Here is a 25,945-nt window from a genome sequence, read left to right as displayed (position 1 = left end):
TTGTCTTCTCAATTTTAGTAATTAAACTCATCAATCAATCCTTTGATTTATGTGATAGGCCTGCATTTAAGATGAATATTTACCATAAATTAAAGATATCTTATTTTATTAGTCATGTTATTATAAAACATGCTCTAGTTAAGGAGTTATTGATACTTCAAGTGCAAAATGATGATATAAAACATTGATAAAAATGCATTTTTAAGTACTAATCAGTTATGGTTGGTTGTTTATTGAGGCTGTTATGAGATAGGTCACAACATTTGATGAAGAGGAATGTGTTGATGTATTGGGTTTGAAGGAGAAGGAATTAAGGACAAATAAAGATTATATCCTATACAATGCTCTATTTGATTAAAACACTAATAAGGTTTTAACCAAAAAAAAGAGTCCTAGACTCTAACAAATAAGAACCCAACAAAGTTGTGAGCCAAACAAGGCTATAGTTCATTAAAAACCCAACAAATTTTTAATAATGAGAAAATTCAATAAGACTCTAGAGAAATAAGAACCTAACAACGTTCCATTTGATGATAAGAAATCCAATATGTATAATCATAAGAAAATTTAGAAGGTGGTCCACATTAGAAAAGAAAGGTAAGGCATCTCATTGGAAAAATCCAAGATATTATTAAAAAAAAATCATCATTGATTAAAATTAATCATTTCACTTGTGAAAATCCTAGATATGTTTCATAATGGGTGGGTCACCTGATCACAAACTATAGGCAGGTCGCCTAAACACAGACCATGGGCAGGTCATCCAATACAGATCACATGTAGGTCACCCAAACACATACCATGGTCAAGTTAGTCGATCACAAACCACATGTAGGTTATCTAAACATAGACCATTTGTAAAAAAAATCCTAGATATTTTTCACCCAATAGACAAATCACCTAAACATAGATCACAAGTAGGTCACCCGATCATAGACTACGGGTAGGTTACCCAAACACAAACCGTTCATGAAAAATACTAGATATTTTTCACATAACAAACAGGTTGCCTGAATAATAATAATATTTTTGAAAACAAAGAGAAAACCCTTTATTTTCAAACATTTATAAGAATAACCATCTCTTGATTTGTTAATACCAAAACTCTTAGTGGATTTTTCTCTTAACCTAAGAAGGCTTTCACACTATTTCTTTTCTTTATATACTTACCTTCTAAAGTCTCTTATAAGACTCTATACAATAAGTATTGTAAAGAGATGGCAAATATCATAATCAAAACTTGACCTTTTATTTCAAAGATTTTTTTTAAAAATCCAAAAATAGCAAAACAAAACAACAAAAAGTCTAAAAATGTATTTTTGACACATTTGCATCATTTTCAATGTCTTTTTGAAAGAATCCAAAATTAAAAAATTTTGTCCATTTTTTATTTTCTTATTTTTTTTTATTTTTTTAAAAGGCAACATCAATGTTAACTCGATAAAAAAAAATAACAAAAGATTTTGAAATGAACAGGTTAATATATATATATATATATATATATTAACCTGTTCATTTTAAAATCTTTTGTTATTTTTTTTTTATCGAGTTAACATTGATGTTGCCTTTTAAAAAAATAAAAAGACAAAAATAAAAAAATGGACAAAATCCTATAATTTTCACACCATTATGTATAATTTCTCCAAAAAGAAAAAAAAAAAACATAGCAATCCCTCTCACCCACAACTACCTATTATCTCTTCTCTTGTCCTTAATTCCTTCTCCTCCAAACCCAATAGATCAACACATTCCTCTTCATCAAATGTTGTGACCTATCACACAACAGCCTCAATAAACAACCAACCATAATTGATTAGTACTTAAAAGTATATTTTTATTAAGGTTTTATATCATCATTTTGCACTTAAAGTATCAATAAGTCCTTACCTAGAGCATGTTTTATAATATCATATCTAATAATATAAGATACCTTTAATTTATGGTAAATATTCATCTTAAATGCAGGACTATCACATAAATAAAAGGATTGATTGATGAATTTAACAACTAAAATTAAGAAGACAAGGAGAGAGCTAAGCTTAGAAAAGAGATGCTGGTTCAGTCCAAACTAGAACACTGTTAAGTCATTAGGTCATATCTGGAGCTGTAGATCTTGGATTTCAGTTTGGTTTATATGGCTAGAAATCTAAGACATAGGCCTAAAATTTTCATGAGGAGTCCAAGATTCAAAAAGACCATTTTCAAGTTCAAATTGTAACAACAACGAAGAAGTCGGAATCTATCCTACAACCCAGACACTATTCAGTGTTCAGCCCATATCTCGAGTTCTAGAAGTCCAAATGCACCGATTCTTTTTTTAGATGAAAATCTAAGACAATTTTCTATAACTTTCATGAAGAGAATCTGTTCAAATTCTAACGTTAGCAATGATGTTTTTGTCAGATAAGAAGATAAGGATTGTTACCAAGTCAAGAGGTGGCCAACCACTCAACAATTAGTCATCAAATCAATAGTTCTGAATTTTGGCCTATAAAATGAGGTTTTTACCATGTGTTTAGGTATTTTGGTTATTTAGATCAAGATCTTGCTCTTGCTCTCTTTCTTTGTATTTTTGTAATGTTCAAATTTTATTTCATTTTATATTTTTCTTAATCTCTTGTTTATGCTTTTCATTTTCTTTACTATACTTATATAATTATGTTCTTATCTTGTTTATTTATGTTTCTTCTCTTCATTATGTTTAGCTAAGTTTATTATGTCAAGGTTAAAAGATTTCACTAATGGTGTTAGGATAAGTATAATATAAGCTCAATATGGACTTCAATGCTTATATCCTAAACAACTTGCTATTAACATGTCTTATCATTTTTATCTTATTAATTCTTAATACCTTACTTGTTAAATGGTTAATCTAGATTTGTATTGTATAAAACTTGGTACAACAAATGCTTAACACTTTCATAGCCAACCGTATGGTATAACCTACACCTGTACTACGAAAGGAACTTGATCTGTTGGTAACATAAGTTAGCATCATGAATTCTTAACAATATTTAAAAACTTGGTGTTACTTAAATAAGATGATTAATATGATCATGTTAATAATTTATAATGATCTATTAATGACAAATCATCCGATTGGAACCTCCTTTGTATGTGGTTTCTAGTTGAGTAATAAAAATAGTTTATATTATATTTATTTGAAATATTATTAAGGGATCGTCTAACCTTGACAACTGTTTTTATCATTGTTTAATCTTCACATTAATCTTACATCTCAAAGTCCTTTTTAACTCATCATCATCATCATCATCGTTGTGATTGTAGGGTATACAAGTAAATTATTGAAAAGAGGATGTATGTGTGTATGTTTCTTTGCATAATTTTTATTTTTTTTTAGCATATGTTAGAAAAAAAAATAGATTAGAAAAAAATTAACTTCATGTTTAACTTAAAACTAGTTAATGGTTTGAATTCCTTGTTTTAACTTACATTATGGTTAAGTTTCTCCAAAAATTCATGTTTAATAAAAAAATATGAAAGCAAAAAAAAAAAAGAAAAAAGAAAAAATATATATATTGCATGATTTAACATTTCTTGAAAATACCAAAACTTAAACAACAAATAGTTTTTTATATTTTGATTGCATAATTAACTTAATAACAAGTTAATTAAGCTTATTAGGAACTTGGTCTAAATTAAATACCACAAAAATGTTTATTTTTAATATTTTAGGATTTATGAACTTATATGTTAGACATATTTCTAACATTAAACAATGACAAATTAAGTATATAATAAATAAAAACCCGCAAACTCTTTCTCCTTTTGTTTACTCCTAATATTTAAGAATTATGAACTTATATGTAATATGTGTTGCCGATATTAAAAGAAATAAAAATAAAATAACATATTAATTCACTTTAGAAGAGCTAGGCTTGACATATAAAGTAATGATTCACTTTATTGAGTTATGTTCGCTTCAATCAATAAATAGATCAATAATTAGTAAAACACAACATGACCTTAATAATAATGAAACAAATGAACAATGCATATTACTTTAGGTAGGGTGTATTAAAAGTGATTTTGTTCTATATACACAACCAGTCCTCTTATCCAAACTCTATAAACCAATTAGGTTTTACAGTGATAAAAAAACACTAAATACTAACTCCAAATCTTTAAATCCTAAAGGACTAGAATTTCTTATTCTTGTCACACCCAAATCAGATCCAGAAAAACAATCTTCATGATGCCATACATGTGCGATGATTTGCTAGCCGAGGCCTACATTTCCAAAAAAAAAACAATTATTTATGGCAAAACATTTTGTTATTATTTTCATGTAAGGCCGTTGGAAACAAAATAATTTTTTTTAACATAAATGACACATGAAAAAAGACTAAATAATATTTTTATTTTTTTAATTTATTTATGAAGAATACAAAAAATATATTTTCTTGTAAACCTTATTTCTAATGGATTATCGATGAAAAATAAATTAATTTTTTTTAATTTAGTAATTATTGGTAATATTGTTGGGAATAATGAACAAAACTATTTTTGTTATTTCTTTTATTTGAAAATTTATTTCTAAAATACTTAAAAATTTTATTTATTTAGTAATAATTTAAAACAAATTCAGTTTTTTGAATTTCTTTTCTAGTTTTTACATTGGGAAGTGTAATTAAAAAAAATCAAATTAGAAAATAACTACAAAATAAATATACATAAATGGTTATTTTTCCTCGGAAACTTAAGTGTTCCATGCAAAAGTTTTCCCAATTTTTTTTGTTCTCCGTAAAATTGCAGCTAAAAAATAAAAACCTATATTTTATTTTAATAATATTGTAATCTAAACTCGGTTGAGCCAATAGATTTTTTTTTTTCAGAACAATGTTATTATGAAAAAAAACTAAAACCACATCGTTTCCGGATTTTTGTTTTAGAAGCTTTAGTTGATCTAAATTGAATCTTATAATGACAATATTTAATGGTTTTTTTTTTATATTGTTTTCAATCTTTACTCTTTCTTTTTTCTAAATTTCTTATTTTAGAAGTCTTTTCTTTTTTCCTCTTTATTGCCTCAACCATCCATCTTTCGTTCCTATTATTTTTGCAATTGCCGTATCCTTTTTTATTAAAGTATAAATGGAGAGAGAAAGAAAAGAAGAGATAAAAGAAGCAAGGGAGGTCGTATCGGTACAAATCAAATCAAAAGTAAAAGCAGATCCTTGAAGTACAACGAGCATTATTTTGAATGTATTTCCTCCGCTGCCTATTCCTTTAAACCCTTTTATTCTATCCCATTTTCTGTTCCATCCCCGTGCATGGTTATAAATTTTATGTCATGGTCCCAAACCCACGTCTCTGCAATTGTGGCAACTTTCTTGCTTTTGATTGATGGTGATCGAGCAACGAGAACAAAACCAACTAGCTAGACATTTATAACATGTAAATTCGACCGGAATATGTTCTTGCTTCACGATCAACTTTCATCCTTGAACTTCTTGTGGAACAAACAACTTTACAGCACAAATCCCTCTTGCTTCTGGTAGTTTATGAAATACAACTTTTTACTTGGTATTGGATTCGAGAACATTAATATATCGAAAACTGTCAGCTTGAATTTAGATTTTGTAATGAATTGGAATATCCTCCAAGTATCATGCCATATCAAAATATTTTAGATTTCATCGGCCGACACCCGTCTAGCTAGGCTCATAGTGACAACTCTCATTCATTTCGGTCCCTTTGCTTGCTTTAATAATTACTGATTTCTAACTTTAATCTCCTAATTATTAACTCTATGAAATAAGATAGTGTCCACTAAAGAAAACAATGAGTAATTTCTTTTGAATGACTATACCAGGGATGACTTTTATCTCATTGGAGAGATAAACCATAAAAACTGGTTAGTATGTTTTCATTGATCATGTGCCCCTGGTTCTATGTAGCCACACATTCACATCCTTTCACTGCCATATCAACCCGAATTAATTTGCAAGAATTACCTAAATTAATTTGCAGTGGTGAATTAAAAAAGAAAAAGAAAAGAAAGAACGATGATACAATGAACAGAGAAAGAGAAAGAAGAAAAGAAAGAACGAAGTGTAATAATTATATTCACACTGTCAATCTCCCTTTCATCTTGGTCCATATCATTCCTATGAGTCAACAGGCATCAGACATGTTTCACGTCCACCAAAAGTACTAAACTATTAGAGACAAGAGGGAGGGGGAGAGAGAGAGAGGGAGGGAGGGAGGGAGAAGGAGGGCGGCCGGTTGAGAAATTTGAACCCAGTTACTTGAACTTAATTTTCAAAGCTGGAGACGCTAGAACGTGACATGAACTTGTGTCAATAGCTTACATTGAAAATAAATAAATAAATATATTATTTTTAATATGGTATATTATTAATTTAATGGGTTGATTAGGTGATTTAGAGGCTGTTTGTTTGGAAGGCTGTAGTTGCTTTTAAAGCAAACCGCAGCCTTGGTGACAAAGAACCACAATTTATTTTTGACGGGGCCAGTGCAATTCACGTTTACAATGCAGGTTTTGCCGAAGCACGTCTTGGCTGCTTTTCTCCTTCATTATTTATTTTTTTTAAGTGAACATTGAGAGTAAATTTATAAAAACTGGTTAATATGTTTTCATTGATCATGTGCCCCTGGTTCTATGTAGCCACACATTCACATCCTTTCACTGCCATCAACCCGAATTAATTTGCAAGAATTACCTAAATTAATTTGCAGTGGTGAATTAAAAAAGAAAAAGAAAAGAAAGAACGATGATACAATGAACAGAGAAAGAGAAAGAAGAAAAGAAAGAACGAAGTGTAATAATTATATTCACACTGTCACTCTCCCTTTCATCTTGGTCCATATCATTCCTATGAGTCAACAGGCATCAAAGATGTTTCACATCCACCAGAAGTACTAAACTATTAGAGACAAGAGAGAGAGAGAGAGAGAGAGAGGAGGAGGGCGAAGGAGGGCGGCCGGTTGTGAAATTTGAAACTTAATTTTCAAAGCTGGAGACGCTAGAACGTGGCATGAACTCGTGTCAATAGCTTACATTGAAAATAAATAAATATATATATTATTTTTAATATGATATATCATTAATTTAATGGGTTGATTAGGTGATTTAGAGGCTGTTTGTTTACAAGGCTTTAGTTGCTTTTAAAGCAAACCGCAGCCTTGGTGACAAAGAACCACAATTTATTTTTGGCGGGGCCAGTGCAATTCACGTTTACAATGCAGGTTTTGCCGAAGCACGTCTTGGCTGCTTTTCTCCTTCATTATTTATTTTTTTAAGTGAACATTGAGAGTAAATTTATAAAAACTGGTTAATATGTTTTCATTGATCATGTGCCCCTGGTTCTATGTAGCCACACATTCACATCCTTTCACTGCCATCAACCCCAATTAATTTGCAAGAATTACCTAAATTAATTTGCAGTGGTGAATTAAAAAAGAAAAAGAAAAGAAAGAACGATGATACAATGAACAGAGAAAGAGAAAGAAGAAAAGAAAGAACGAAGTGTGATAATTATGTTCACACTGTCACTCTCCCTTTCATCTTGGTCCATATCATTCCTATGAGTCAACAAGCATCAAAGATGTTTCACATCCACCAAAAGTACTAAACTATTAGAGAGAAGAGAGAGAGAGAGAGAGAGAGAGAGAGAGAGAGAGAAGAGAGGGCGAAGGACGGCGGCCGGTTGTGAAATTTGAAACTTAATTTTCAAAGCTGGAGACGCTAGAACGTGGTATGAACTTGTGTCAATAGCTTACATTGAAAATAAATATATTATTTTTAATATGATATATCATTAATTTAATGGGTTGATTTGGTGATTTAGTGTATATATTTTAGATCAATCCAGATTGATCCTCTTGACCTGTAAATCAAGTCTTGCTTCGAATCAACCTTTAGATATTTGAGTTTTATAACAATGCTAAAAATGGGCTAGCATGTTACTTGAATTAGTACTAGATCACACCATGGGTAAAAATAATTTGTTTTTAACATAAAAAATATCTAGGTATTATTAATTAACGTGTTTTCTAAGAGAAAAAAATCATGATTTCAAAACCCAACACTGGGCAATATTTTTTAAAAATATTGAGAGAGTGATATATTAGATGATATATATTTTTTTTTTTTAATATTAAAGGTGGTAGTATATTAAATTAACCTAGATCAACCTAATTAGTTAAACAATCAAAACCATGCATTGAGTAATAAAACTGTAATAATCTTATAAAGCAAATGGAAATAAATTATAAAATTTAATTTTTAATTCATCATAAAGATAAAATTAAAATCCAATTGAAAGCTTAAATGAACCTGAATTAACCTATCAAACTTGCAATCCAGATCATACACTCTATTAGATTTTATTAATTTTTTATTTTAAAATTTATTTTTTATTTAATTATATTACAATTAAACATGTAACTCTTTTTGTATAAAAAAGATTAAAAAAAAACAATTGAAAGAGGTGCTTGGGATTGAAATAACAAAAAACAAGTCTAATTCTTTTATTTTAATTTATTTAAATAACATAATTATAAAATTCTACCAGGCTTGATATGTTGATCGGAGTTGTAGAAATGGTATGTAACTCTCACATTAGAATTAGTCTCACGGTCTCAAGCCCTCTGGTATTGCCACCATCTCCTCCATCTTGGGTAGCGTTCTTAATTTGTGGTGTTTGATGTTTTATGTAGTGCTTTGAACTTTGATTCATTTTGCTAGCTAGAAATAACTTGTTTTTTAAATTATTGCAAGCCTGATTGGGATAGTATCTACTGTTTTCTGGGCGACAAGTCTTCACGAGAATTTTTTTTTTTTTTTTTTTTTTTTTTTTTTTTTTTTTTCTGTTTTCTGGGCGACAAGTCTTCACGAGAATTTTGCTTACACAGGTAATGACTTTTGACTCAGACTCCGAGAATTGATAGAATCCAACTATACGCCGAACACTGACTCTTTGACGAAGACCACAACAAGGTTTTTCAAAGTGAAATGTCGACGGTTCATCCTTAGGAAAACAAGGAAGACCAAGAATTGGAGGAGTCATAAGAGACCACAAAAGGTCATTTCACCTGCAATTTTTCAACAACAAGAAGGATCAAGAAATCTGACGAAGTAGAAGTCTTGCAGTCAAGAAAGCTACTGAGATCAATCCAGTTTCCATACCACAGAGGATGCGGAGTTTGTTTAAGTCCATCAATCAGCTTGGGAAGGGTCTAAAATCAGTGGTTTTCAAGCAAACCATGCATGATGGAATAAAACGAGGTAGCAGATAATTACGCAATAATAACAAAGCTTAGGTTGTGTTTGGGTAATGTGTTTGTACTTCGTTTGAAAGTGTTGTTCAAAACACATTTTGCCAGAATCATTTGGAAAGCATCAAATTTTTCAGCCCAAATACACTTTTACAAAAACATTTGCATTGCATTATTAAACACACATAGTTCATGAATCTGTAGCTTGGCTTTAACTAGTTAAGATAATTCAGAGAAATAGGTTTGTATGCATAATGATAGGTGCTTACAATTGTAGTCGTCATCATTTATATTTATATACTTAGGGTTGTGTAAAATAATAATAATAATAATATAATGGAATGCACTACCCATGATAACAACACTATATAAGATAGATACATATATAAGGCATGTACAAATACAAGGTAATTGTCATAGCAAACACATTTCTATATAAGCTTTCTAAAGCTGAAGGTGAAGACTCCACAAGAAACTTAGACCAAAGATAAGCAAAGAAAGCATAAGGAAGTGGTTTAGCTAGAATGTCAGCTAGCTAATCCTTTAAAGAGATGAACTGAAAATGAATCTTCATCTTAGCAACACTATTGTGAATGAAATGATAGCCAATCTTAACATGTTTAGTACAAGTATTAAAAATTAGATTTACATATAAATAGGTAGCTCTTAAATTATCACACCACAATGTAGTAATAGTAGGATAGAGAAGCTGAATTTTAACAATAAAAAGCGAATCCTTAAATCTCAATAGTACCATGAAGGACTAAGCAACAATTTGTTATTTCCCAAACTTCCATGAAACAAGAGTATTATCTAGATACACAAGATAACCCCACCAATAAATTTACAGTCATCAACACAGCTTGCTTAATTAGCATTTGTGAAGCCACAAAAAGAAAAGGATGAACCTCAAGTAATGTGTAAATCATATGAAGTTGTAGCCTGAAGATAATGCAAGATATTTTTAGTAGCTACCCAATGATCCCTAATAAGAGCATCCATGAACAAACACACCTTATTCATGACATAACATATATTAGGCATGGTAAAAAGTAAAATATTGTAGAGCACCAATAATTTGTCTAAACCGAGTGAAATCAGAGTATAAAGCACCAAACACCATGGACAATTTTGAGAAGGGACATGATTGAGTATCAACTAGTTGACAAGACATCTATGCTCGGTAAAGAATATGAAGGGCATACTTGTGTTGACTAGGCAAGATACCCATGGAGAGAGACTTTACCTTTGTTATAACCCTATTTTTAAAAAAAAAATTATAAAAAACCAAAAAATAGCAAAAACAAAATAAAAAAAATATATATTCTTGATGTATTTGCATATATATTTTTGGTATTTTTAGTGTTTTTCAAAAGGATTCAAAATTTAAAAATTTATTTTCAATGCGTTCATATATTAACATGTCAATTTCAAAATCATTGATTAATTTTTCTAATTGAATTGATGTTGACATTGTCTTTTTCAAAAATAACAAATGGAAAAATGGACTTAATCATTCAAATTGAAAGTTGAAGGACCAAATTGAACTAAGTAGAAAAGGTTGGAAATTCAATTGCAACAATGAAGGGCCTAATTGAAGAAAACAATGAGAATGTAGGATCAAATTAAAGAAAGATATTGAAGAATGTAGGAAAACTTGCATAATAAATAAGTTCAAGGACTTAATTGAACTCTTGATGAGCCTAATTGATTTAATCTAGGGTTTAATGAAAGCAAAATTAAACTAAAAAGTCAATTTGGCTAAAATTAGAATAATTATTTAAGTTCAGGAATTTACTGAAACTTTTAATGGCTTTAATTGGTTTAATTAAGGACTTAATTGAATAAAAAATAAAGTTTACAGAGCTAATTTAGATCAATTCAGATTCAAAGATTAGAGACATGATAGAAACTTGAAAAAGCTAAATTAATGTAATCAGGAGCTTAATTGGAAGTATAATTAATAGCTCCCTCTAGTAGTAGCCATCCTCCTGAAACCATCCAATTCGCATCCTTACAACTTACAAACTTCCAATCCCTTCTTGATTTCTTCAAACCTTAACTCATCTTCCCATTCCATCAATCAACTCCCCCATCAATAGTAATGACAAGTTCTCCTCCACACAAGAAAGCCCAACACAATGGCAACACCAATGACAACCTTAACCACCGACTCATTACTCTCCCATCTTTGAACTCGAGAAGAAGGGAATAAAAATAGGTATAATCAATTGTTTGTTATGTGTTTTTTTTTAGGTAGTGGTAAGATTCTTCATGGAAAAGAAGACAAAGCATCTCCTAATCCACCATATTTCCCTCTTTAATGGTGATGGCGCATGGTTCCACGTATTGGCATGGCAGTGGCACGAGGAGAACACACACTCCCACTGTTCATGCAATCTCAAAATCTTCTAGTATGGTTCTTGAGATTCCAACAACTTCTCCATATTATTTTGTTATTTGAAAGGTTTATTTTGCAAATTTTAGATGTTTAATGTGTGTGTTTGAATTATTGGTAAATTTTGAATTTTAGGTTGTTCGTAAGCATGCAATTGTAGTGTGTGAGTAAAACAATAGTAAGAAAATAATGTGTGTGTTGCATTATTTTATTTTATTTTATTAGTATGTGTTAAATAAATCGTAAAAAAAGATTAAAAAAAAATTTAATTAAACAAATGTTTTAATTGCATATGGCAAAGTTTTGTCCAAAAAATCATAGTTTGCATTTTAAAAAAAAACAATTATTTTCATGATTTAGCATTTCTAAATATATATATATATATAAAAACATAGTTTTATATTTTTGCATGCATCATCGAATTAATAAAAAGCTTATGAAGTCTATTGGGGGGGGGGAGACCTGATTCTAAAAATATTATTTTGTCTAGTCTTATACATGTGTCTAAAATGCCTTTTCAAATAAAAGCAAAATGACAAACTTGCCATGTAAATAAAACCATCCTTTCTCACCTTTCAACTTGAGAAAATACAAACTTACATGTGTGTGTGTATATATATATATATATATATTTATTTATTTATTTATTTTACTTCTTTTAGTATCGTATACACATGTAAGTTTGTATATATGGTTAGGCCTTAGAATGGTTAAGGTAGACCTGTAAAGCCATGATCCACTCTGCTAGGGTGGATCTATTTTAACTAATAGACAAACCAACAGTTAGAAACACAGAACATTTGCTTAGTAATGAAGCAATAAACAATGTAACTTACCTTAAATATGGTGTAGTATGGGTAATACATCCTTCCTATACACAACCGGTTCCTTTAACTAGACTTTGAAGACCAGTTAAGGTTTCTAGTGACCAAAATATTAGGTGTTGACTCCAAACCTTTTAACTGATAACGTACAAGAATTTATTGTTCTTTCAACCCATCATAAAAAATACTAATTTAGGAGGATGATCGCTGTGACACCGCATATATGTGATAAAATGACTACTACACTAAGAAAATCTTGTAGATTAAGCTTCATTTGTTATTTGATTGTTGTGTTATATTTTTTTTAGTATGTATATTTATACTTTAAATTTTATTGCTTTTTGTTTATCTTTTTGTATTATAAACATGCTTTCTTTTTAATGCTTTAATTTTTTTTATATATTGCACATGCATTGTATATTGGATATGGATTAATGCCCCATGTATCACCTACTTTAATTTTTGAAAGCATACACAAACTTCTAGGTTAGGTGGAGGATTAAAACATGCATTCTTTTTTATGCATTAATTTTTTATATATTGCACATGCATTGTATATTGGATATGGATTAATGTCTCATGTATCACCTACTTTAATTTTTTAAAGCACATACAAGCTTCTAGCTTAGGTGGAGGATTAATAGTTTGTCCTATGTGATGCGAACCTCGTGATCACGTGGTCACGCAACCCACAATAAAGATTGAGATCTGATCCTGGAAAGCCAAAATAAGTCTAATAGGAGTGTGATATAATGGAAACCTGCCCCAAGGCACCAACACTATTGGAATGAGTAGAATGACGCCACGAAGCCAGTTAATCTTCGATAAGTCAGATTCAGTTCGTTCAAGAACTGAAGAATACAAGAATCACTCTCACACGTTAAAACTGAAAAATTCAGAATAATAATCATTAAAGCTCCCGAAATTTTGGCTTACATGAGTTTAAATAGTTCTTGAAAAATTAACCCTAATGGACCTCTTATGTGGACTTATATGAGGCCCACTCAAAATTGGCTCAAAACCCTAAACTGAAAAGCCCATAACCTGATCCAAACAAGCCTTGGACCCTAGCTCAAAACAAAGTTTTAATTAAGCCCAAACATTAAAGAAAATAATAAAAATACCACCAGCTCTTCTTTCCTTGTATAGGTAGGATGAATAAGGAATCCTTGTAAGAAACGAATTCTAAAACATTAATGAATCACTGCCACACTTGTTGTAGATTAAATTGCAGCTCATTAAAGATCCTTGTGGAACTAGGAAATTCCCAAAACCGACAACCACATCCTTGTAGGAAAAGTATCCTAACCAATTAGAAAGTCCACAAGTCAAATGGAAGTAAATAACAAAATCCGTACAGCCTCCATTGACCAGTATTGCGGTTCCTTCCCGAACTCTGATTGACCTGAATTTTTAACCCAGGGTAGTAAAACATGTTTGGAGAGTCCACATAAAATTTTAGCCCAATCCAATGGTTATATTGAGAATTATGATTGTTGCCGTAAACCTGAATTGTTGCACTTTTTACGCCAAAATCTGAATCTGACCTTACTTGGGTAGTATCATAGGGCTGAACCATATCATTCCCTCCCTCTTCAAGAAGATTCACCCTTGAATCTTGAGTAAGATTAAATCTTGAGTTAGATTGAGTAGGATTAATGATATGGTTCAGCCCTATGATACGACCCAAGTAAGGTCAGATTCAGATTTTGGCGTAAAAAGCACAACAGTCCAGGTTTACGGCAATAATCATACTTCTCAATCTGACTGTTGGATCGGGCTAATATTTTATGTGGACTCTCCAAACATGTTTTACTACCTTGGGTTAAAAATTCAGGTCAATTGCAGTTCAGGAAGAAACCGCAATACTGGTCAACGGAGGCTGTACGAATTTTGTTATTTACTTCCATTTGACTTGTGGACTTCCTATTTGGTTAGGATTCTTTTCCTACAAGGATGTGGCAGCTGGTTTTGGGAATTTCCTAGTTCCATAAGGATCTTTAATGAGCTGCAATATAATCTACAAGTGTGGCAGTGATTCATTAATGTTTCAGAATCCTTTTCTTATAAAGATTCCTTATTCATCCTAGCTACACAAGGAAAGAAGGGCTAGTGGTATTTAATGATAGATGACACGACCAAAAGCTTGATGTCTCTTCCCAAGTGCAGGAGTGTCGAAGTAATAAATAACCCGGCAAGACCGGGGTCGAACCACAGAGAGGTTAATTGTATAAATTATAAATAACAAGACAACAACAACAACAACAACAACAACAATAATAATACTCAGTACGTGGCGTTGTTATACCTGAGAATGATCTAAAGATCGGGTCACAGGTTTCCAGCCTATATACTGACTTTATGAAAAGATCAAAGATATATATTATATAATATAAACAGAATATAAATAATAATAATAATAATAATGATAATAATAATAATAACAGAAGATGAAGAAATTAATGAGAACTTTGAGATAAAAGATTAACGTAAGGATTAAACAATGATAAAAACAAATGTCAAGGTTAGAGGATCCACTAATGGTACTTCAAACAAGTATAATATAAACTCTTATTACTCAATTGGAAACCACACATAAAGGAGGTTCCAATCAGATTATAAATTGTTAACATGATTACATTAATTATCTTATTCGAATAAAGCTAATACTTGTAAATGTTGGCAGGCATTCATGATTATAACTTATGTTAACAACAAATCAAGTTCCTTTCATAGCTCAGGTGTCGGTTAAACCATACAGTATGGGCTATGAAAGTGCCAAGTATTTGTTGTACCAAGTGTTACACAACATAAATCTAGATTAACCATTTAACAAGCAAAGTATTAAAGTGAACAAGATAACAAATATAAAACATGTTAGTATCCAACGTTAAGGTCCATGTTAAGTTTATATTATACTTGTTCTTACACCATTAGTGTACCCTTTTCACCTTGACATAATTAACTTAGCTAGACATAATAAAAGAAAGAAACATAAATGAGCAAGACAAGAACATAAATGAGAAAGAAGTTAACTAGACAAAGGAAAGGAAATGAAGTGCATAAACTTGATATTAATGAAAGCAAAACATAAGCAATACAAAGAGAGAAAGCAAGAGCATGATCTTGATCTGGAAACCAAGATGCCTCAATACATGGTAAGTGCCTCCTTTTATAGGCCAAAATTTGGAACTATTGATTTGTTGACTAATTGATGAGTGGGTGGCCACATCTTGACTAGATAACAATCCTTATCTTCTTGTCTGATCAAGACGTCATTGATAACATCATAATTTGCCTAGAATCCTCAAGAATGTTCTAGGAAATTGTCTCAGCTTTCCAACAAAAAAAAGATGAGGTCATTTGGACTTCTAGAACTCAAGATATGGGCTGAACACTAAATAGTGTTTGGGCTGCAGGACAGCTTCGGACTTCTTCGTTGTTCCTTCAATTTGGACTTCAAAACGACCTTTTCAAATCTTGGGCTCCTCATGAAAGTTGTAGGCCTTTGTCTTACCTTTCCATCCATATAAAGTGGACCTAAATCCGAAATCTAGAGCTCCAGATATGATCCAATTACCGAGCAATGTTCCGGTTTGGACTGCACCGACATCTTTTTTCTAAGTTTGGCCATCTCTTTGTCCTTTAACTTTCAATGCTTAAACTCATCAATCAATCCTTTTATTTATGTGATAGTCCTGCATTTAAAATGAGCATTTACCATAAATTAAGGTATCTTATAATATCAAACTTGTTATTATAAAACATGCTTTAGTTAAGGAGTTATTGATACTTCAAGTGCAAAATGATGATATAAAACCTTGATAAACATGCACTTTTAAGTATTAATCACACCCCCCAACCAGCTTATTACTAGTCCCTAGTAATCTAAAGCGTTAAAATAGAGAAACAATTTGCAAGTTCCACAAAGCAAGGCATTCATCATTCAACTTCCATTAATCTATCCAGATAAACAAACTCTCATTAAATTTATATTCCTGCTTCATACTTCGTAAACAAGATATTAATAAACCTTCTTTTTGTGTGCTCAATGAAAACATAGATGATGGGGCTTTTGTTGGAAGAAAACAATATTATGTTCAAATGTTTAAGGTGAACTTCCTTGGGTTGGGATTATTATTTTTTTCTTCTTCTTCTTCTTTTTTTTCTTCTTTTTTTTTCTTTTTATTTATATACACATACAACTTAAAACACAATGTATCTTTAACCCGTGTAACGAGTTTTAGGCTAATGACTCCCAGACCAGTTGATCTTAGGGCATTAGGTGTTGAGACACCCCTACGAGCTTAACAACTCGGGTTGCAGATACTGATACGTAGATAGTGCAATGTTTGATTCCCTTAAGCTTTTCTCCTTAACCCATGTAACAAGCTTTGGGCCAATAGCTCCCAAGTCAGTTGACTTTAGGGTATTAGGTGTTAAAACACCCCTTCGGGCTTAATTGCTTAGGTTAGGGAGGCTACGAAACCAAACTTATCCACGTTTTATTATCATCAATACTATCTTTTTTTTTTTTTTTTTTTTTTTTTTTTTTTTTTTTTTTTGAAATTATATACTATCCTTTTCCCTTAGTTGTTACCTTCAACAAAAGAACATAATTAATGTAATAATCCAATGTGCAACCCACAATCATATGTTAAAGTGTGTGTGTGAAAATGAAGGTTTAATAATACTTGTTAAATGAGTATAAAAGCAGAATCAAGTGATAACAATGTGAGAGTTTGTAAACCTGAATATTTCAAGAAGTATTATGATAGACCTTGGTAATGAAACTTACTAAGATGCGTCTCTAGAGTCAATAAAATTGATTCCATACTCTGCCATCCTAATAAACAATTTTGTCAAATGGTTTTAATAATAGCAAAAACAGTTAGCAAGTTAGTATTTTTTTTTTATTATTATTTTTTTTTTTACTACTACCCTCTCCCCCCAACCAAAACGAGACATTGTCCTCAATGTTCGAAGGTAGAAAGATAGAGTATAGAAGACATCACCTGAAACAGCGAACAATGACAAACCTGAAACACACTTAAACAAACATAAGAAGTAACAAAACAAAATAATATGCTATTAATAAAACCAAAAGACACAAGGTTTCACAGATGAAGGCTCAAATCTAATCTAAGCTTTTTACGGCTTTCCTTAGTTGACCAATCTAGACGACTCATGCAGGGATCAATGACAGGGATGAAAGATTGTAGTTGGTCAATCAATTGTTCAGCAGTAGCAGCAGAGATTATGATTCGTCGTGCCGAAGATGTTAGAAATTCCTGTTCCACAGCTTGATCAAGGAAAGACAGCAACTTATCATAAAAACCATTAACATTTAACAAACCTATGGGTTTATGGTGAATGTGCAGTTGGGCCCAGGATGAAATATGAAAGATCTCTTCCAATGTGCCCAGACCACCTGGTAAGGCAATGAAGGCATCAACATGGTTAAACATGGTATTCAGTCGGTCAGACATTGTTGGGACCTGTAGTTCTTCTCCAATTGTTTTTCCAATGATGTCCCCATTTGCTAAAGCTTTGGGGACAACCCCCAAAACTTGACTGCCTCCTAAAAATGCAGCCATTGACACACCTCCCATTAACCCAAGGCTACCTCCCCCATACACTAAATGAATCTTTCTCTCAGCTAGTACCCGGCCAAGATGATTTGCTGATTCTAAAAACTCTTTTTCTTTCCCAGAACTGGATCCACCGAAAACACAAATATTTCTTATATGATGACTTGAGGAACCTGCCATTTCTACACACTTCTATATTTGATGAATATATGGGATGAGTAGAAATGAAGGGAAGGAAGAGAAGAATTTATAGATGAAAAAGTGAAAATGCAATCATACCACCTATATGTAGGCCAGCTGTAGTCTCACAAACTCTCTCTCTTTATTAATTATTTATTTTGAAAAAGCATGTATGTACAGGTAGTTGTGATTGTGGCTCACATCTTCCCTTGGTTTTACGTCCAAGAACGGCTTAAACGCCCTCTATGGGTCGGGGATAGGCTTCCCATCCAGTTTTCTTAAAAACTGGCAAACAGGGTCTTTTTTAGTCAGATTCCCAAGACTAAGTCGATCATGTTCTTTATGGAATTGTGGCCATAAATCATGAATTACACGATGTACATCTCCACTAGGATGCGTCTCAAGGGTCAACAAAAGATTATCTAAAGACCCCTTACTCAGGCCATCCTTAATGAATTGTATCTTATCTTCACGGTTTACAGATACCATTCCTAAAGAACGACATGTTGCATTACAAGTCCATCTGGCACATCTGTGACAGACTTTCAGTCGTTTTGCACGACGTTTCTTTGCAAAAGTGCTTTTACCTGTTCCAGGCATGTGTGAAAATGAAAGAATTGGATGACTCACCTGATAATCGAACCTTTGCTTCAATTAACCAACGGATATCTTCAGGAATTCCATGATTCATTAACAACCTCAATCTTGCACACCTAGCACGGTAAATTTTATTAATCGCATTTGGAGGCAAAGCGGGAAAATACCTTTTCAACTTTTCAAGAGTGGTGTCCATTTTCAAAAGAGAATTAGAGAAGCGATTCAAAGAAGGAAGAAAGAGCTAAGAATTATACAAACATATACAGATATCAGTTATTTGGGAAACTGAAAAAAAAACCGACTTAAGTCACGGAGTACCGTTATCCGCCATTTGACCGGGGTGAAAGAGAGACTAGCAAAAACAAGAAAACACAAAACAATGTGAGAAAAAGAATCAATCTTTATATACAGGATCACTCAATTCAATAGAGTCATTTTCAACCGAAAAATTATCAAAATAAACTTTCAAACGATGCCCATTTACCTTGAAAACATCGCCATTCTTTGGATTCTCAATATCACAGGCCCCATATGGATGCACATGTTTCACAATAAAAGGACCGCTCCATCTTGTTCTTAGTTTTCCAGGAAATAAATGGAGTCGAGAATTATAAAGCAAGACTTTTTGACCAACATTGAATGTTTTTCTCAGTATTTTCTTGTCATGAAACTCTTTAATTCTTGCTTTATGAATTTTTGAATTGTCATATGCATCATTTCTTATTTCCTCAAGCTCATTTATTTGCAATTTTCGCAGCTGACTAGCATCATCAAGGCTTGAATTGAAAGCTTTAATAGCCCAATAAGCTTTATGTTCAATTTCCACAGGCAAGTGACAAGGTTTTCCATAGACTAGTCTATAAGGTGACATACCTAATGATGTTTTTATAAGCAGTTCGATAAGCCCAAAGTGCATCATTAAGTCTTAAAGACCAGTCTTTCCTATTAGGGTTCACTGTTTTCTCCAAGATCTGTTTGATCTCCCTATTAGCAAGCTCTACTTGTCCACTTGTCTGAGGGTGATAAGGGGTGGCAACTTTATGTGTGATTCCATATTTCTTCATTAAAGACTCAAATGGCTTGTTGCAAAAGTGTGTTCCACCGTCACTTATCATGGCTCGAGGGATTCCAAATCGACTTAAAATGTTTTCTTTCAAAAAACTTTATCACTATTTTGTGATCATTGGTTCGACTTGGAATCGCCTCTATCCATTTTGAAAACATAATCTACTGCGACCAATATATACAAGAAACCAAATGATGGAGGAAATGGACCCATGAAATCTATACCCCAACAATCAAAGATCTCAATGACAAGAATAGGATTTAAAGGCATCATGTGACGTTTCGAAATAGATCCCAACTTTTGACAATTTTCACAAATCTTACAGAATGCATGTGAGTCTTTGAACATGGTGGCCAATAGAATCCACTTTGTAAGATTTTTGCAGTTGTCTTTCTTGATGAGAAATGACCCCCACATGCCTCAGAATGACAAAATTTAATGACACTACTTACCTCATTGTCAGGAATGCATCTTCGAAATATTTGATCAGGACAATATTTGAATAAATAAGGGTCATCCCAATAAAAGTTTTTTACTTCGTTCAAGAACTTTCTTTTGTCTTGGGTACTCCAATGAGCTGGCAATTGTCCTGAAACAAGAAAATTAACAATATTAGCAAACCAAGGCATCGTAGAGACAGAAAATAAAGATTCATCAGGAAAGTAGTCATCGATTGGTGTAATGTCAGATCTCGAATCGGTTGTCAATCTTGACAAATGATCCGCGACAACATTTTCGGTGCCTTTCTTGTCTTTGATTGTGATATCAAATTCTTGAAGTAACAAAATCCACCGCACCAATCTAGCCTTAGAATCTTTCTTAGAGAGAAGATATTTCAATGCTGCATGATCACTAAAAACAACAACAGGTGAGCCAACAAGATAAGATCTGAACTTGTCACATGCAAATACTACTGCAAGTAATTCTTTTTCAGTGGTAGTGTAATTCATTTGAGCACTATTTAAAGTTTTACTTGCATAGTAAATCACATAAGGTTTCTTATCTTTCCTTTGTCCCAAGACAGCACCCACGGCATAATCACTAGCGTCACACATTATTTCAAAAGGTAATGACCAATCAGGAGGTTGAATGACAGGAGCAGAAGTAAGCAAGTTTTTAAGTTTAACAAAGGCTTCCTCACAATGTTCAGTCCATTCAAAAATATTATCCTTTGTTAGAAGGTTACTCAAGGGCTTAGATATTACACTAAAATCTTTGATGAACCTTCTGTAAAAACCAGCATGTCCTAAGAATGATCTAACATCTTTAACAGATTTTGGTGTTGGTAAGTTGGCAATTAACTCGATTTTAGATTTGTCAACCTCAATTCCTTTCGATGAAACAATGTGACCAAGTACAATGCCGTTTGTTACCATAAAGTGACATTTTTCCCAATTCAGTACAAGATTCTTCTCTTCACACCTGCTCAAAACCTTTTCTAAGTTAGTCAAACAATCATCAAATGAATCACCAAAAACAGAAAAATCATCCATAAAAATTTCAAGAAAACGTTCAACCATATCACTGAATATGCTAAGCATGCATCTTTGAAACGTGGCTGGTGCATTACATAATCCAAAAGGCATCCTTCGATATGCAAAAGTACCAAATGGACATGTGAAAGTAGTCTTCTCTTGATCTTCCAATGCAATTTCAATTTGATTGTAACCTGAATAACCATCTAGGAAACAATAAAATTCATGACCTGCAACTCTTTCTAGGATTTTGGTCCATGAAAGGTAAAGGGAAATGATCTTTTCTAGTCATTGAATTAAGTTTCCTATAGTCAATGCACATGCGCCAACCCGTAACAGTCCTAGTTGGAATTAACTCATTTTTCTCATTTGTTATCACAGTGACTCCAGACTTTTTGGGTACAACTTGGGTAGGACTTACCCATTTGCTGTCAGAAATAGGATAAATGATTCCATTATCTAGAAGCTTAATGACTTCATTTTTTCACTACTTCTTTCATATTAGGATTAAGCCTTCGTTGCATTTCTCTAGAGGGTTTAGCATTTTCCTCCAAATAAATCCTGTGTGTGCAAATCAAAGGGCTAATTCCTTTTATGTCAGCTATGGTCCATCCTAATGCATTTTTGTGCATTTTCAAAGTCTGTAATAACTTACCTTCTTGATGCGCATTAAGTTTGGACGAGATTTATTACCGGAAAAGTTTCATTTTCTCCCAAAAATGAGTATTTGAGATTAAATGGTAACGGCTTCAATTCAGGTTTTGGTGGTTGAACACTTGAAGGTATGGGCTCAATTGATCGTGGTGGCAATTCTTCAATTTGTGGTCTCCAATTGCATGCCTTTGATTCCTGAAAGTAGACCATTTGCAAATCATCAGATTCATCAATCTCAGTTTCACTAGAAGTGGTTTGAAATTGATCATGAACTAATTTTTCAATAAAGTCTACTTCCTGTAAATCATTATCATCTCCAGGTTGCTTGTAAATGTTGAAAAATATTCATTTCCAATGTCATGTTTCCAAATGATAGCTTCATCAATCCATTCCTACAATTAATCAATGCATTAGAAGTGGCAAGAAATGGACGTCCTAAAATGACAGGAATTGAATTACATGCTTCAACAGGTTGCGTGTCCAAGACAACAAAATCCACAGGATAAATGAATTTATCAACTTGTACCAACACATCTTCAATTATTCCTCTAGGAACTTTTACAGATCTATCGGCGAGTAAAAGAGTTACAGAGGTTGGTTTTAACTCACCTAGATTGAGACTCTGAAAACTGAATATGGAAGTAAATTCACACTAGCTCCAAGATCAAGTAAGGCTCTTTCAATTTTATGTTCTCCAATAAAGCAAGAAATTGTAGGACAACCAGGGTCTTTATATATTTCAAAGCATTATTGTTCTGAAGAATGGCACTTACTTGTTCGGCTAAAAAGGCTTTCTTTTTCACATTCAATTTTCTCTTCACAGTGCACAGATCTTTCAAAAATTTAGCATAGGAAGGAACCTGTTTAATAGCATCCAACAAAGGTATATTGATCCTTACCTGTTTGAAAATTTCAAAGATTTCAGAGTTGTGACTAACTTTCCTTTGTTTGATCATGGCATGAGGAAATGGAAGTGCTGGCGGGGAATCAGCCTTTTCTTTGCAATGTTCAGGTTCAACCCCTTCCTTACCCTCAGAGATAGACTCATCATCTTTCTCACAAGGTTCAAGAATAGGTTTTTCAATAACCTTACCACTACGAAGAGTGATGACTGATTTGACTTGATCCATGTGTTGGCTTCCAGAACTACTTGCATTTGCATTGTATTGCCCCTTTGGATTTTGCTGTGGTTGAGAAGGAAACTTACCTTTTTCTTGGAAACTGAGAGCAGATGTTAATTTTGCAAGAGCATCTTTAAAAATCGGTCATGCTTTGAGCAAGTTGAGTGTTGATTGTCTCCTGCTTTTCAATGAATGCATGCAATGTTTCCTCAAAATTTCTTCTAGGAGGTGGAGCATAAGGAGGTGCATATCCATGAGAATTTTTGGAAATTATGGTGTGCTTGAAACGGTGGATGTGAAGTTTGTGCATTGTTGCTATCACTCTTCCAACTAAAATTTGGGTGATTTCTCCAACCAGGGTTATATGTTTGTGAGTATGGGTTATGGTTGGGTCTTTGGAAACTGTTTAAAGCATGGGCTTGTTCATGGAGGCATTCCTTGAAAGAAGGCAAAGTTGGACAATCATTGGTTGCATGCTCATTTGTTTCACAGATTTGACACACAATGTCTTGAACAGATTTTAATTGACCACTCTTTTTTAATTCTAGTGCCTCGACTTTTCTAGCTAAAGATGCAAACTTGGCTTGGAGGTCATGATCTTCCCTAAGGTTGTGCATACCCCCACTAGATGTATGAGGTTGAGTTTTACCTGGTGCCTCATAAGTACCTGTGGTGTCCCAATTTTGAGCATTTTCGGCTAGCAAGTCTAGGTACTCCATTGCTTCATTAGGGTCTTTATCTTCAAAGGTTCCATTGCACATCAATTCAACCATTTGCCTATCTCTAGGTGTTAAACCTTCATAAAAATGTGAAACCAATCTCCATGTTTCAAAACCATGATGTGGGCAAGTATTAAGCAAATCTCGATACCTATCCCAACATTGGTAAAATGTTTCTCCTGGCTTTTGAGTGAAAGTGATGATTTGTCTTTTGAAAGAGTTTGTTCTATGAGATGGAAAAAACTTCTTTAAAAATTGTTGTTGCATATCATCCCAAGCACGAATGGATCCTGGTCTCAAATTTTGTAGCCATGTTTTAGCTTTATCTTTTAATGAAAAAGGAAAAAGCTTTAATCGAATGGTGTTCATGCTACAATTTGAGTCATTATAGGTATTACAGACCTCCTCAAATTCCCTTAAATGCAAGTATGGATTTTCTAAGTCTAAGCCATGAAAAGATGGTAAAAGTTGAATAATGCCTGGCTTAAAATTAAAATGAGATGCATCAGGAGGGAAAACTATGCATGAGGGTGCACTTGTTCTTGTGGGATTCATGTGGTCTCTAAGTGTTCTCATACGGTTATTCTCATTATGAAGTGATTGATTATCTTCTTCGGCCATATTTTCTGAAAATGATGAGGATACCCTACAAAGTCTACCACTTAATGTACGTGACCAAACTCTCATGCACGTGTAAGAAGAGAATAAAAGCAAGAAAAGAAAATAAAAGAAAAAGAAACAAAACAAAACAAAGGAAACAAAAATAGATAAAATGAAAAGTGAAAAGAGAAAATAAATTAAATATTATAATTTATACAAGAATTTACCTCCCCGGCAACGGCGCCAAAAACTTGACACGACCAAAAGCTTGATGTCTCTTCCCAAGTGCAGGAGTGTCGAAGTAATAAATAACCCGGCAAGACCGGGGTCGAACCACAGAGAGGTTAATTGTATAAATTATAAATAACAAGACAACAACAACAACAACAACAACAACAATAATAATACTCAGTACGTGGCGTTGTTATACCTGAGAATGATCTAAAGATCGGGTCACAGGTTTCCAGCCTATATACTGACTTTATGAAAAGATCAAAGATATATATTATATAATATAAACAGAATATAAATAATAATAATAATAATAATAATAATAATAATAATAACAGAAGATGAAGAAATTAATGAGAACTTTGAGATAAAAGATTAACGTAAGGATTAAACAATGATAAAAACAAATGTCAAGGTTAGAGGATCCACTAATGGTACTTCAAACAAGTATAATATAAACTCTTATTACTCAATTGGAAACCACACATAAAGGAGGTTCCAATCAGATTATAAATTGTTAACATGATTACATTAATTATCTTATTCGAATAAAGCTAATACTTGTAAATGTTGGCAGGCATTCATGATTATAACTTATGTTAACAACAAATCAAGTTCCTTTCATAGCTCAGGTGTCGGTTAAACCATACAGTATGGGCTATGAAAGTGCCAAGTATTTGTTGTACCAAGTGTTACACAACATAAATCTAGATTAACCATTTAACAAGCAAAGTATTAAAGTGAACAAGATAACAAATATAAAACATGTTAGTATCCAACGTTAAGGTCCATGTTAAGTTTATATTATACTTGTTCTTACACCATTAGTGTACCCTTTTCACCTTGACATAATTAACTTAGCTAGACATAATAAAAGAAAGAAACATAAATGAGCAAGACAAGAACATAAATGAGAAAGAAGTTAACTAGACAAAGGAAAGGAAATGAAGTGCATAAACTTGATATTAATGAAAGCAAAACATAAGCAATACAAAGAGAGAAAGCAAGAGCATGATCTTGATCTGGAAACCAAGATGCCTCAATACATGGTAAGTGCCTCCTTTTATAGGCCAAAATTTGGAACTATTGATTTGTTGACTAATTGATGAGTGGGTGGCCACATCTTGACTAGATAACAATCCTTATCTTCTTGTCTGATCAAGACGTCATTGATAACATCATAATTTGCCTAGAATCCTCAAGAATGTTCTAGGAAATTGTCTCA

The 25,945-nt window shown here is 32.5% G+C and overlaps 1 pseudogene; it reads right to left on the bottom strand.

Moving 5' to 3' along the window:
* Nucleotides 1-1,676: 1,676 nt before the first annotated feature.
* LOC140954877 (uncharacterized) lies at nt 1,677-24,253 on the bottom strand (annotated as a pseudogene).
* Between the last annotated feature and the right edge of the window lie 1,692 nt (nt 24,254-25,945).

This window comes from Populus alba, chromosome 1 (assembly GCF_005239225.2).
Source record: "Populus alba chromosome 1, ASM523922v2, whole genome shotgun sequence".
In the NCBI taxonomy this organism is placed as follows: Eukaryota; Viridiplantae; Streptophyta; class Magnoliopsida; order Malpighiales; family Salicaceae; genus Populus; species Populus alba.
This window is presented reverse-complemented; position numbering and strand designations above follow the sequence as displayed.